Source organism: Microcebus murinus, chromosome 25, assembly GCF_040939455.1.
Source record: "Microcebus murinus isolate Inina chromosome 25, M.murinus_Inina_mat1.0, whole genome shotgun sequence".
In the NCBI taxonomy this organism is placed as follows: Eukaryota; Metazoa; Chordata; class Mammalia; order Primates; family Cheirogaleidae; genus Microcebus; species Microcebus murinus.
This window is the reverse complement of record NC_134128.1, coordinates 27,691,296-27,706,280: the sequence shown is the minus strand read 5'-3', so window position 1 is coordinate 27,706,280 and position 14,985 is coordinate 27,691,296. Positions and strand designations below refer to the sequence as shown.

General features: G+C 58.6%; 1 pseudogene; it reads left to right on the top strand.

The window, feature by feature from the left end:
- The first annotated feature begins 3,746 nt into the window (after positions 1–3,746).
- Positions 3,747–3,865, top strand: LOC142864520 (uncharacterized; annotated as a pseudogene).
- The last annotated feature ends 11,120 nt before the right edge of the window (positions 3,866–14,985 follow it).

Genomic DNA, 14,985 nt, shown 5'->3' with positions numbered 1-14,985 from the left:
CCTGTCCTGGGTTAGCACGGAATGTTCTGCCCCTGTGTCTATGAGGAAATTAACTGGATTCCCCTCCACTCGCAAGGTTACCCTGGGTTCGGGGAGGGGAGCCGAACCCCGTCCCCCCTACTCATCTGCTTGGCCTGCCATCAGGATCCTTTCGGACCCTCCCAACTCTCGTCCCCCTTTCTTTTGGGGACATTCCCGTGCCCAGTGCCCATGCTCCTTGCAGTTGGCACACTGGTTCCTGTCGAGCCTTTCTCGCCGAGGTCTGTCCCTGTTTCCTGGTCTCACTTGTCGCCCTCCGCCAGCTGCAGCTAGCAAAATTTTTGCCATTTCTTTATTTGCCTTCCTCGCCTCCTCGGCCTGGAACTTTCTATCCTCCCTTCTCATCCTCTCTACCCTTTCTTCCGGTGTCTCCCTAATCTATCAATCTTCTGTACCTTACGTCTAATGTCAGGGGCCGCCTGATTGACGAACGCCATCATAACTGCAGCCTTATTCTCTTCTAATGTGGGATCTATGGGGGTGTACTGTCGAAAAGCCTCCATAATTCTTTCTAAATATGCTGCCGGGCTCTCTTGGGGCCCCTGACGGATGTCTCCTACCTTAGCCAAATTGGTCGGCTTTCGCGCCGCCATGCGGAGACCGGCCATCAGAGTCTGGCGGTAGACTCGGAGACGCTCCCTACCTTCAGCCTCATTGTAGTCCCACAGTGGCCGTTCGAGGGGGAAGGTTCGATCAATGGTTCTCGGGTTTGTAGTAGGCCTGCCGTCTTCTCCCGGAACCAGTTTCCTTGCTTCCCCCTGAATTCTTTCCCTTTCCTCTGTGGTGAAAAGCACCTGGAGCAGCTGCTGGCAGTCATCCCAGGTAGGCTGGTGTGTAAAAAGAACAGAGTCTAAAAGGTTAATAAGGTCCCTGGGGTTATCAGAAAAGTTTGAGTTTTGAGATTTCCAGTTGTACAGGTCACTGGTGGAGAAAGGCCAATATTGATAAGTCTGTGTCCCATCGTCTCCCGGGGCCCTACTGCCCGTAGGGGAAATGCCTTCACGGGCTCCGGGTCTGGGGTCCGACCTGTGCGTTGCCTAGTGCCATAGGCCGGTCCTCCCTCCCCTCCAGTGGCATCCCGCTGGGGCGCAGGCACCTCGGGGGCTGCTGGGGCCGCGAGTGCCGCTCTGGGATTATAAGGGGGAGGGGCATTAAATGTGGGGGCATTCCATTCAAGCCCGGTCAGGTCAGGGTAGAGGTTAGAGTCTGGGAGAACCTTGGCAGGTGACGAACCTGGCTTCCCCTTCTTCCCAGCCTCTTGTACTGTGAGGATCTCTGTACGTCCCCTAAGGGGGGGCACGAAAGCTCGCATCCAAGGCGGGGGGTTTCTGACCAGGTCCTGCCAGACTACGATATATGGGATCTGATCGGGGTGCCCAGGATGCCCAAAGATTTTCTCTTTTACCTTCTCAACCACGGTCCTGTCAAAGGACCCTTCCTTAGGCCACCCGACATTGAACATGGGCCATTCGGCTTCGCATAAGGTGACCAATTTACCCTTCTTAATCTCTAAGGACAGATTATGGGCCCTGTCCTTTACATCTCTAAAGTGGCCCAGTACAAGGGAAAGGGGCGTTGTCATGGCTTGTCCCATGGTGGCGTAAGACAAGCAACTATAAGGAAGTGCCGGCTCCGGTTTTGATCTAGTCAATTCCAGTCCTCGGCACTCCGATGTCTCCTCACGGGTCTTAGCGTGGGCCTGTGGAATCAACAACCTCACTCACAAAACCCATTCATTCAGACAGAACACAAAAGCCGGCGACAAACGAGACAGACGACAGATAACATACGGAAAACGAATTAACAATAAACCTAACCTGGTCCGGACCTGCTCCCCGGTCTCCTCCTGACCGAGCCCTTGGCTACAAGGTCAGCTCCAGCTCCTCCTGACCGAGCCCTAGGCTACAAGGTCAGCTCCGGAGTCCCAACGGGGCCAGAGGACGTCTCCGCCTGGCTCCGACCGGCGACCCACCAGCGCGTCCGCCTAGGTCCTGTGCCGGCGTCCTGATCCGGGGTCCTGCAAGGGGATTCCGCGTCCCTTGCCCAACACCACACCCGGCTAGTCCGGGGTGGATTTTCACACTCCTCCCTCAGCCCTGAATTCTATCCGATAGTCTGTGGGGAAGGCAGATCCCGGACGAGCCCCCAAATGTTAGGGACCGACCTTCCACAGCCCCACCGGACAGAAAAGCAGAGACATTGAGGATGCAATCACAAAAGAGGAGGTTTATTTTCTGGCTAGCCAGGGTCCGAGCCTTCGAGCCCCAACGCAGTGGTCGCTCTCCTTAGGCAAGGACCCCGACCTGAATTGCGGGGTGCCTTTTATCCCCCCCCCAAAGGGCCCTAGCAAGGCACAAACTAATTATGCGCTGGCCATGAGCTGACCTTTGAAGTGATTAATTTTCTTTGAATTCTGCGCGATCCCTGTGCATCCCACCTCCCTTTTGCCTTTCTTCACAAGCCAAGAGATAACCGGAGGTATGAGTATAAACAGATGTGTGCTGTTCGCTAATTGCCTCACCCTGCTTCACACGAAGGGGGGCGGAAAACTCTTTTCTTGTTGTGCCACTGAGACGCTGCCGAAGGGCCATCGAGGCGCCCCCACACTTGGGAATCCTGCCGCCACACACACCCGAGTGCAGGTGTCTTCTGCACAGACTGCGGGCCTCGCGCTTCTGAATGCCACTGGCTCGCCACCCACCCACGGGTGAACCTGGTCAGGGTGCTTTCTCTAAGGAGCAGACTCTGATCCGGGCGGGCTACCGGTGTCTCTGTTTGCTCGTTTCTTTCTTCCATTTCGGGAAAGTCTTCCTTACTGGGTGTGGAAATCTCCTATGCCTTTCCTCGCCTATTCTGTCAGCTTTAAAATTCTCTTTCAGTTGCCACCCTCACAGATGGATTAGGAAACTCTTTTCGGTGCCTTCATTAGTGAAATGACCTCAAGGAAGCTCGAATCCAATATCTAATCGCCGGCTTTTAGCAAGTCCACACCCGAGGGTGGTTGGGGTCCAATCCAGCCCCGGGCCAGGCCCAGGCCCCTTGGACTGGGCCACAGGAGGACACAGAGCAGGGTCCCGGCCCCCACGGGAGCGGTGCCGGCAGTTCTCCAAGGGCTTGGGGGTTTTCCAGAGGTAGGAGATGGAGGGGACTGATTTCTTCAGCGCCCCCCAAACCACCCCGCCCCGCCCCACCCCAGCCATGGGACACATCCCGAGAGACGCCCCTACACTCGCTCCCCTCCCCCATGCGCTGTGCCCCAGCCCTGGCCCTGGGGAATAGGCGGCAGCCCACCCACAGGGCGGGGGCGCAGCTGACAGGGGTTGTGCGGGAGGGCGGCCCCTGGCTGGGGTCAAAGGGTGAGCGCGCGTGCGCAGTCAGCGGCCGCGCGCTGGGGGTGGGGGCGGGTAGGTGAAGGAGGCGAGGTGAGGAGAGGAGGGGGGCTGGAAGGTCTCCACCTTGGCGGGTCCAGCCGTGGAGGCGCATCGTGTGTGTGTGTGTGTGTGTGTGTGTGTGTGTGTGTGTGTGTGTGTGTGTGTGTGTAGACAGCCCCCCACCCCACCCCGCCCCGCCCCGTCCCTCACCTCAGTCCTCCGGAGTCCGCCCGACCGGGCCGGCGAACTCCACAGGCCCGGCGCGGGTCAGCGCTATCTATCGCGGGGAAGCGCGGTGAGGCTGGCCTCTTGAGCGGGGCAGGGGCGCCCTCCGCGGTCTACGGCCACACCACCCCGAACGCGCCCCATCTCGTCTGCTCTCAGAAGCTAAGCAGCGTCGGGCCTGGTTAGTACTTGGATGGGAGACCGCCTGGGAATCCCGGGTGCCCTAGGCTTTTTTTTTTTTTTTGCCTGTTGCTCTGTCCCCTTGCTGGGAGCGCGGCGGCGGGGCGGCAGTCCGGCGGATCACCCCCACCCTCAGCGCCCGCCGCGGTGCCTGGCGCCCCAGCCCGCACCGTGGGGCCTCCTCTTGTCCCAAGCCACGACACCGCCGCCAGGCGGCAGCATGCATGGCATCTGGACTGTCAGGTCTCATACCAAAGGTCACCCCCACCCTCAGCGCCCGCAGTGGTGCCTGGCGCCCCAGCCCGCACCGTGGGGCCTCCTCTTGTCCCAAGCCACGACACCGCCGCCACGCGGCAGCATGCGTGGCATCTGGACTGTCAGGTCTCAGACCAAAGGTCTGGCACCCTGTCTGACCATCCCCCATCGGTGTGTGGACACACCCAGATCGACACAGCGCAAGGCCTGCCCGTCTCCCATGGGTGTGTGGACACAGCGAGATCCACACAGAGCCCTGCCTGCCCGTCACCCATGGGTAAGTGGACACAGCTAGATCCACACTGCGCCCTGACTGCCCGTCTCCCGTCGGTGTGTTTACACAGTCTCATCCACACTGCGCCCTGCCCGCCTGTCTCTGGTGGGTGTGTGGACACAACAAGTTCCACACTTCGCCTTGCCTGCCCTTCTCCCGTGGGTGTGTGGATACGGCAAGATCCACACTGCGCCCTGCCTGCCTGTCTCCCGTGGGTGAGTGGACACAGCCAGTTCCACAATGCGCCCTACCTGCCCGTCTCTCGTGGGTGTTTGGACACAGCCACATCTACACTGCGCCCTGCCTGCCCATCTCCCGTGGGTGTGTGGACACAGCCAGATCCACACGGCGCCCAGCCTGCCCTTCTCCCATGGGTGAGTGGACACAGCCAAATCCACACTGTGCCCTGCCTGCTTGTCTCCCGTGGGTGTGTGGACACAGCCAGTTCCACACTGTGCCCTGCCTGCCCATCACCCGTGGGTGAGTGGACACAGCCACATCCACACTGCACCCGGCCTGCCCGTCTCCCGTGGGTGTGTGGACACAGCCAGTTCCACACTGCGCCCTACCTGCGTGTCTCCCATTGGTCTGTGGACACAGCCAGATCCACACGGCGCCCAGCCTGCCCGTCTCCCGTGGTTGAGTGGACACAGCCAGATCCACATTGTGCCCTGCCTGCCCGTCTCCTGTGGGTGAGTGACATAGCCAAATCCACACGGCGCCCTGCCTGCCCATCACCCTTGGATGAGTAGACACAGCCACATCCACACAGCGCCCTGCCTGCCCATCTCCCGTGGGTGAGTGGACACAGCCACATGCACACTGCGACCTGCCTGCCCATCTCCCGTGGGAGAGTGGACACAGCCAGTTCCACACTGCGCCCTGCCTGCCCGTCTCCCGTTGGTGAGTGGACACAGCCACATCCACACTGCGCCCTGAATGCCCGTCTCCCATGAGTGTGTGGACACAGCCAGATCCACAGGGCGCCCAGCCTGCCTGTCTCCCATGGGTGTGTGGACACAGCCACATCCACACAGCACCCTGCCTGACTGTCTCCCATGGGTGTGTAGACACAGCCAGTTACACACTGCGCCCTGCCTGCCTGTCTCCCGTGGGTGAGTGGACACAGCCACATCCACACAGCACCCTGCCTGACTGTCTCCCATAGGTGTGTAGACACAGCCATTTCCACACTGCGCCCTGCCTGCATGTTTCCCGTGGGTTAGTGGACACAGCCAGATCCAAACGGTGTCCAGCCTGCCCATCTCCCGTGGGTGAGTGTACACAGCCCGATCCACACTGCGCCTTGCCTGCCTGTCTCCCGTCTGTGTGTGGACACAGCCAGATCTACACAGAGCCCTGCCTGCCCGTCTCCGGTGGGTGAGTGGACACAGCCAATTCCACACTGCGCCTTGCCTGCCCGTCTTCCATGGGTGTGTGGACACAGCCAGATCCACACGGCGCCCAGCCTGCTCGTCTCCCGTGGGTGTGTGGACACGGCAAGATCCACACTGCGCCCTGCCTGCCCGTGTCATATGGGTGAGTGGACACAGCCAGATACACACTGCGCCATGCCTGCCCGTCTCCCTTGGGTGTGTGGACGCAGCCAGTTCCACACTGCGCCCTACCTGCCCGTCTCCCATGGGTGAGTGAACACAGCCACATCCACACTGCGCTCTGCCTGCCCGTCTCCGGTGGGTGTGTGGACACAGCCAATTGCACACTTCGCCCTGCCTACCCGTCACACATGGGAGAGTGGACACAGCCAGATCCACACAGCGCCCTCCCTGCCCATCTACCGTGGGTGAGTGGACACAGCCAGATCCACACTGCCTCCTGTCTACCCGTCTTCCATGGGTGAGTGGACACAGCCAGATCCATATGGCGCCCAGCCTGCCCTTCTCCCGTGGATGAGTGGACACAGCCACATCCACAATGCGCCCTGCCTGATCATCTCCCTTGGGTTTGTGGATACAGCCACATCCACACTGCGCCCTGCCTGCCCGTCTCCCGTGAGTAAGTGGACACAGCCAGTTCCACACAGAGCCCTGCCTGCCCATCTCCCATTGGTGAGTGGACACAGCCACATCCATACTGAGCCCTGCATGCCCGTCTCCCATGGGTGAGTGGACACAGCCAGTTCCACACTGCGCCCAGCCTGCCCGTCACCCATGGGTGAGTGGACACAGCCAGATCCACACTACACCCTGCCTGCTCGTCTCCCGTGTTTGTGTGGACACAGCCAGTTCCATACATACCCCTGCCTGACCATCTCCCATAGGTGTGTGGACACAGCCAGATCCACACTGCGCCCTGCCTGCCCGTCTCTCGTGGGTGAGTGGACACATCCACATCCACACTGCGCTCTGCCTGCATGTCTCCCGTGGGTGAGTGGATACAGCCAGTTCCACACAGAGCCCTTCCTGCTCGGCTCTCGTGGGTGTGTGGACACAGCCATTTCCCCACTGCGCCCTGCCTGCCTGTCTCCCGTGGGTTAGTATACACAGCCACATCCACACTGCGCCCTACCTGCCAGTCTCCCATGGGTGTGTTGACACAGTGAGTTCCACACAGCGCCCAGCCTTCCCGTCTCCCATGGGTGTGTGGACACAGGCAGATCCACACGACCCCAAGCCTGCCTGGTTCCTGTGAGTGTGTGGACACACCAGATCCACACAGCACCCTGCCTGACCATCTCCCATGTGTGTGTGAACACAGACAGATCCACACAGCGCCCTGCCTGCCTGTCTCCCGTGGGTGAGTGGATACAACCACATCCACACAGTGCCCTTCCTGCCCATCTCCATTGGGTGTGTGGACACAGCAAGTTCCACACTGTGCACTGCCTGACGGCACCCATGGGTGTGTGGACACAGCCCGTTCCACACAGCGCCCTTACTGCCCGTTTCTCGTGGGTGTCTGGACACGGCCAAATCCACACAACACCCTGCTTGACTGTCTCTTATGGGTGTTTGGACACAGCCAGATCCACACAGCGCCCTGCCAGCCCGTCTCCCGTGGTTGTGTGGACACGGCAAGATCCACACTGCGCCCTGCCTGCCCGTCAACCATGGGTGAGTGGACACAGCCAGATCCACACTGCACACTGCCTGCCCATCTCCCGTGGGTGTTTGGACACAGCCAGTTCCACACTGCCCCTGCCTGCCCATCTCCTGTGGGTGAGTGGACACAGCCAGATCCACACAGCGCCCTGCCTGCCCGTCTTCCTTGGGTTTGTGGACACAGCCAAATCCACACAGGACCCTGCCTGAAAGTCTCCCGATGGTGTGTGGACACAGCCAGTTCCACGCAGCGCCCTACCTGCCTGTCTCCCATGGGTGAGTTGACACAGCCAAGTACACACAGCGCCCTACCTGCCATCTGCAGTGGGTGTGTGGACACAGCAAGTTCCACATGCACCCTCCCTGCCCATCACCCGTGGGTGTGTGGACACAGCCAATTCCACACTGCGCCCTGCCTGCCCGTCTCCCGTGGGTGTGTGGACACAACCAGTTCCACACAACGCCTAGCCTGCCCTTCTCCCATGGATTTATGGACACAGCCAGATCCACATGGCGCCCAGCTTTCCTGTCTCCCGTGGGTGTGTGGACATAGCCAGATCCACAGAGCACCCTGGCTGACCATCTCCCATGGGTGTGTGAACACAGTCATTTCCACACTGCGCCCTACCTGCCAGTCTCCCGTGGGTGTGCTGACACAGCCAGTTCCACACAGCGCCCAGCCTTCCCATCTCCCATGGGTGTGTGGACACAGCCAGATCCACACGGCGCCCTGCCAGACCGTCTTCCTTGGGTTTGTGGACACAGCCACATCCCCACAGGACCCTGCCTGACCGTCTCCCGTGGGTGTGTGGACACAGCCAGTTCCACGCAGTGCCCTACCTGCCTGTCTCCCATGGGTGAGTGGACACAGCCACGTCCACACAGCGCCTTAACTGCACGTCTCCGGTGGGTGTGTGGACACAGCAAGTTCCACACTGCGTCCCGCCTGCCTGTCTCCCGTGGGTGTGTGGACACAGCCATTTCCACACTGCGCCCTTCCTGCCCATCTCCTGTGGGTCAGTGGAAACAGCCATGTCCACACAGCGCCCTTCCTGCCCATCTCCAGGGGGTGAGTGGACACAGCCAGTTCCACACAGCGCCCTGCCTGCCTGTCTCCCGTGGGTGTGTGGATATGGCCAGATCCACACAGCGTCTGCTCTGTGGGAACCGACACGCTGGAGGAAACCTTGAGAGTCTGAGAGGGGAGGGAGTTCCAGAAGAAGGCCAGGATGTCATTTTGAGGGAGTATGTGACCAGAACTCGTCCCATTGCTTTTGGGGTTCTATGGGCTACACGTAGGATTCTGTGGTGGTGGCACCTGATGTTGGGGGATCCAGAGTCACACCCAGACCTGTTCCACAGGCCTCCTTTTACTTTTCTCTTCGGATTCATTATTTTTAAAAAGTGTCTCTTACCTCTATTATTGCATTTTCTTTTCTCTCTCTCTTCAAGCAGATGATGGGAGTACAAGTATTCAGGTGACATGTGTTGCCCGTGCCCCCCTCGCCCCTGTGTTCTTATTCATTTACCTCTCATGTTGTTCCAGCGTATTGTGGGGGTACCAATGTTAAGGTCGGTACGTTGCCCTCTCCCAGCCTCCCCCCTTGGGTCAGAGCTTCAAGTGCGCCCATCCCCCAGTCTGTGCGCACCCACCCCATTCCTAATGGATGTGTACGCCCACCCCTCCTCCCACCCGCCCGACACCCACCCGATGAAGGTGATTCCTCTCTGTCTACTTAGGTGTCCATCCGTTCGTACCAATTTGCTGGTGAGCGCGCTCATGTGGTGTTCGTGTGTCCATTCTTGGGATACTTGGCTTACTGGAACGGGTTCCAGCTCTGGCCAGGAGAACCACGAGAGGTGCCCTCTCACCGCTGCTCCTCACAGCCGAATAGCACTCCGTGGTGTCCACGCGCCACATTTTATTAATGCACTCCAGGATGGATGGGCACTCGGGTCGCTTCCACATCTTTGCGATTGTGAATTGTGCCCTAATTGTAACCCTAAACCTTACCCAGCCCATCTCCTCTGCCCCTGCCTGACACACTCCTCCTTGGCCAGGCCCGCAACTGTCCTGGGCCCCCGCCTGACCGGCTCCTTCCCGCCCGGCCTGTCACCATCCTCTGCCCCTGCCTGACATACTCCTTCCCCCCGGCCTGTCACCGTACTTGGCCCCTGCCTGACCGGCTCCTCTGTCACCTGGGCCTTCCAAGGGCTTGGTGTGGACGCTGCTTCCAGGAAGCCCTCCAGAAACCCGGCAGCAGGGTGGCCGCAGCAGTCTCCAGCAGCCGTCTCTAAGTCACCTGCGGGGGACGTGCCCCCGATGTATGGGGGGGGGGCAGCCCAGCCTGGTGTCTTCCCTGAGGCCCTGCGGCTGCCGCTCCCCGAAAGGAGAGAGCTGCAGAGGTGGGGACCGCCTCCTGATGGGGACGTACATGCAGCTCTCCACGTAGGATTCCGGGGCTCTCTGTCCTCCCAAAAGGCCCAGCTGGCCTGCGGGTCCTTAGAGTGGCAAAAACATCCAAAAACTGAGATTGAGGGTCTGGTGGGTGTCTTACTTTTGTGCTGGGCACCCCAGGGAGGCCCGGGGGCTGGCTGGACAACGTGGTCTGCTGGGCGGGGGGTTTGGAGGAGCAACTGGTGCCCTTTGCACTTTGGGTAGCAAGGGTCTGAGGTGTCTCTGATCTCTGCACCATGTGGAGGGGGGAGGAGAAGGAGGAGGAGAAGGAGGAGGAGGAGGAGCGTGGGGCTGTGACCTGCAGTCCTGTTCCCGGGTTGGCACGGCATGTGGCTTCTTCCACGGGCTGCTTGGCCTGGGCTCCCTGCACCTGGGCCTTTGGAGGACTGTGCTTGCGAACACTTCCTGCAGGGACCCAGAGCTGGGAGGTTGCATCTCTCAGCCCTGGGTCGGGCAGAGCCCCAGCGGGCCATGCCCACAACCTCTCTCAGCACCGGTCCCCCAGAAGGCTCCTTTGGGACCAGGATTCTCTTGCGGTGACTCTTTAAGGTCTGGCCCCTGGATGGAGGGGCACCAGGAGTAGAGGAGCAGGAAGGGGAAGGGGGTGGCCATGCGAGGGGACACTTTGAGGCCGAGTCCCAGCTTCAGCCTGATCCTCCTGGGAACCCCGCTCTGAGACAAGGAGCCGGGCTTCGCATTCCCACAGCAGCCAGTCGTGGCCTGAGGACACCTGGGGCGTTGGGAACTCCCTGGCTTCTCCTTGGTTTAACATCTGGAGCTGCTTGTGAATTGTGCAGCCACACACACCCGAGTGCAGGTGTCTTCCGCACAGACTGCGGGCCTCGCGCTTCTGAATGCTGCTAGGTCGCCACCCACCCACGGGTGAACCTGGTCAGGGTACTTTCTCTCAGGGGCAGACTCTGATCCGGGCGGGCTACCGGTGTCTCTGTTTGCGTCTTTCTTTCTTCCATTTCAGGAAAGGCTTCCTTACTGGGTTGGAAATCTCCTATGCCTTTCCTCACCTATTCTGTCAGCTTTCAAATTCTCTTTCAGTTGCCACCCTCACAGATGGATTAGGAAACTCTTTCCGGTGCACTCATTAGTGAAATGACCTCAATGAAGCTGGAATCTAATATCTAATCGCCGATTTTTAGCGAGTCCACATGCCAGGTTGGTTGGGGTCCAATGCAGCCCCGGCCAGGCCCAGGTCCCTTGGACTGGGCCACAGGAGGACACAGAGCAGGGTCCCGGCCCCCACGGTCGCGTTGCCAGCAGTTCTCCAAGGGCTTGGGTGTTTTCCAGAGGTAGGAGATGCAGGGGACTGATTTCTTCAGCGCCCCCCAAACCACCCCACCCCACCCCACCCTTGGGACACATCCTGAGAGAGAGAGACGCCCCAAACACTCGCTCCCCTCCCCCATGGGCTGTGCCCCAGCCCTGGCTGGGGGGAATAGGCGGCAGCCCACCCACAGGGCGGGGGGAGGGGGGCGCAGCTGAAAGCGGTTGTGGGGGAGGGCGGCCCCTGGCTGGGGTCAAAGGGTGAGCGCCCCGCCCGTGTGCAGTCAGCAGAGGCGTGCTGGGGGTGGGGGCGGGGAGGTGAAGGAGGCCAGGCAAGGAGAGGAGGGGGGTTGGAAGGGCTCCACCTTGGCGGGTCCAGCCGTGGAGGTGCATCTTGTGTGAGTGTGAGTGAGTGAGTGTGAGTGTGTGTGTATAGAGAGACAGCCCCCAACCCCGCCCCGCCCCGCCCCGCCTGTCACCCCCGTCCCTCGGAGCCTGCAAGGCTTCCTTGCTGGGTGTGGAAATCTCCTATGCCTTCCCTCGCCTATTCTGTCAGCTTTAAAATTCTCTTTCAGTTGCCACCCTCACAGATGTATCAGGAAACTCTTTTCGGTGCATTCATTAGTGAAATGACCTCAATGAAGCTCGAATCCAATATCTAATTGCCGACTTTTAGCAAGTGCACACCCTGGGGTGGTTGGGGCCCAATCCACCCCTGGCCAGGCCCAGGCCCCTTGGACTGGGCCACAGGAGGACACAGAGCAGGGTCCCGGCCCCCATGGTAGCGGTGCCGGTGCCGACAGTTCTCCAAGGGCTTGGGTGCCTTCCAGAGATAGGAGATGGAGGGGACTGATTTCTTCAGTGCCCCCCAAACCACGCCACCCCAGCCATGGGACACATCCCGAGCGACGCCCCTACACTTGCTCTTCTCCCCCATGCGCTGTGCCCCAGCCCTGGTCCGGGGGAATAGGCGGCAGCCCACCCACAGGGCGGGGGCGCAGCTGACAGGGGTTGTGCGGGAGGGCGGCCCCTGGCTGGGGGCAAAGGTCGAGCTCCCCGCGCGTGCGCAGTCAGCAGAGGCCGCGCGCTGGGGGTGGGGGCGGGTAGGTGAAGGAGGCGAGGTGAGGAGAGGAGGGGGGCTGGAAGGTCTCCACCTTGGCGGGTCCAGCCGTGGAGGCGCATCGTGTGTGTGTGTGTGTGTGTGTGTGTGTGTGTGTGTGTGTGTGTGTGTGGGTGGACGACCCCCCCCCCCGCCCCACCCCGCCCCCCACGCCAGTCCCGCGGAGCCCGCCAGACCAGGCCAGGGAACTCCACAGGCCCGGCCCAGTGTGGGTCAGTGCTGGCGCGGGGAATCGCAGAGAGGCTCGGCTTCTTGAGCGGGGCAGGGACGCCCTCCGCCGTCTCTGGCCACGCCACCCTGAACGGGCCCCATCTCGTCTGATCTCCGAAGCTAAGCAGCGTCGGGCCTGGTTAGTACTTGGATGGGAGACCGCCTGGGAATACCGGGTGCCCTGGGTTTTTTTTTTTTTTTTGCCTCTTGTTCTGTCCCCTTTCTGGGAGCGCGGCGGCGGTCCGGCGGATCACCCCCACCCTCAGCGCCCGCCACGGTGCCTGGCGCCCCAGCCCACACCGTGGGGCCTCCTCTTGTCCCAAGTCGCGACACCGCCGCCACGCGGCAGCATGCATGCCATCTGGACTGTCAGGTGTCAGACCAAAGCTCTGGTCTGTGGGACCGACACTCTGGAGGAAACCTTGAGAACCTTGAGATTCTGAGAGGGGAGGGAGTTGCAGAAGAATTCCCAGGATGTCATTTTGAGCGAGTATGTGACCAGAACGCGTCCCGTTGCTTTGGGCGTTCTATGGGCTACACTGTAGGAATCTTTGGTGGTGGCACTGGATGTTGGGGGATCCGGAGTCACACCCACACCTGCTGGACAGGCCCCATTTTACATTTCTTTTCGGATTCATTTTCTTAAAAAGTGTCTCTTATCTCTATTGTTGCATTTCCTTTTCTCTCTCTTTTCAAGCAGATTATGGGAGTACAAGTATTGAGGTGACATGTACTGCCCATGCCCCCCTCCCCCTGTTTTCTGATTCATTTATTTCTCATTTTCCCCCAGCGTACTGTGGGGGTACCAATGTTAAGGTAGGGTGTGAGGACTAAACTCTAATTTTTTGCTAAAAACTCCTTCCTAAGGAGGCCAGCTGGGTTAGGCTGGCAAATGGTAAGGAGGCCAGCAGGGTTAGGCTGACAAAGGGTAAATTCCCACAAGGTGGCTTTTGTTAACCAAAGGAAGCAGTGGTTTACTTCCTGACCTGATTCTGGTATGGCATTAACATCACCTAAAAGATAAGAAGCCCCTGTCTTAACTCAAGCATCCTGGCAGTTGCCTATCATAAATCTAAAATGTCTTAACTGAGCATCCTAGCAGGTGCCTATTCTTTAATTTAAAGCATCTTAAAACATCCTAGCAGGGGCCTATTGTAAATTTAAAATGTCCTCCTGTCTGGACCTCCCAGAGTGCCCACAACCTTATCTTAAAGTAAGCATATCCTTTCTGGTCTTCTAGATAAAGTCTAACCCTCTCAGCCAATTGCCAGACAAAGAATCTTTAAACCCACCTATAACCTGTAAGCCCCCGCTTCGAGATGTCCCACCTTTTTGGGCCAAACCAATGTATGCCTCTCATGTATTGATTTGTGACGTTGCCTATAACCTTTGTCTCTCTAAAAATATATAAAACTAAACTGTAACCCAGCTACAGCGAGCCCACTTGCTCAAGGCTTCTTGAGAGTGGCTCCGGGTCATGGTCCTCAAATTTGGCTCAGAATAAACTTCTTTCAAATATTTCAGGGCTTGGATTTTTTCCGTCCACAATTTTGGCGTAGTCGGCAGGATCTCAGAGAAGACTCGGGACCCCCGAAGGAATCGCCGGAACCCGGAGCTAAGGTATCAGCATGGGCCCATTGAAGCCCTTCTGACTTCTAGCCACTACTCTGGCGGGAACCGGTAAGTCCTCCTGAGATCCGGACCTCCCACTCTTGGTCAAAGGTCCCGGTTTATTCTGAGCTGTCTGTTCTCTTCCTAAAAATTGTTGTTTGGGATCCTAATTTGATGTAAAAGTGCACTCTTACGGGCTTTCTCTGCTGCCTTTTTCCTCTCAAAGACCAATTTCGATTGGCTTGTCTGCATATTTGCGTAAGGAACCCAACTGTCCTATTCATAGATAAATGAGAGACTGAGTTTCTCAGCTCCAAAGATAAGGTGCAGCTTACTTCTCCCAGACCTAAGGTAGCCCTGGGTGACCAGAGCCCTTATTGGGAGTTGCCTGGGGCGATTCCCCGAGGCGCGAGTAGCCCCAGAGGGAACCCCCAACAAATTAATTTAAAAAAAGGCTTGTCCAGAAAACGCGCATAAGAGCTGATCACTGGGCGTTTTGAGCCCTCTCAGAGGTACTAGACCCCCAAAGAGAGAAACTGGGACACATAAGAGGGTGGGACCGACTCAGTGGTGAAACACTGAGGAGCCCCACCCACAAGCAGCACACTCTGATCCACTACACCAAACCCTAGACCACAGTTCGGTTCCTTCTTAAAAAAAAAAAATGGGAAACAAATTATGTAAAAATGAGAAAAGGCAAAAAGAACGACCTCCTTCAGGCACCCCAGCTGGTTTTATGTTTAATAATTATGGCACCTCTACTTGCAAGTATTTATATAAATGGAAAGATCTTACTAAAGATGACCTAGGTCTGAGGTTTCCAAAATGGGGAACTTTCAATATTCCCAAATTGGTTTTCTTGCGCGCTAAACTAAAAAAACTAGGTTCTCAAATTAAGAAAA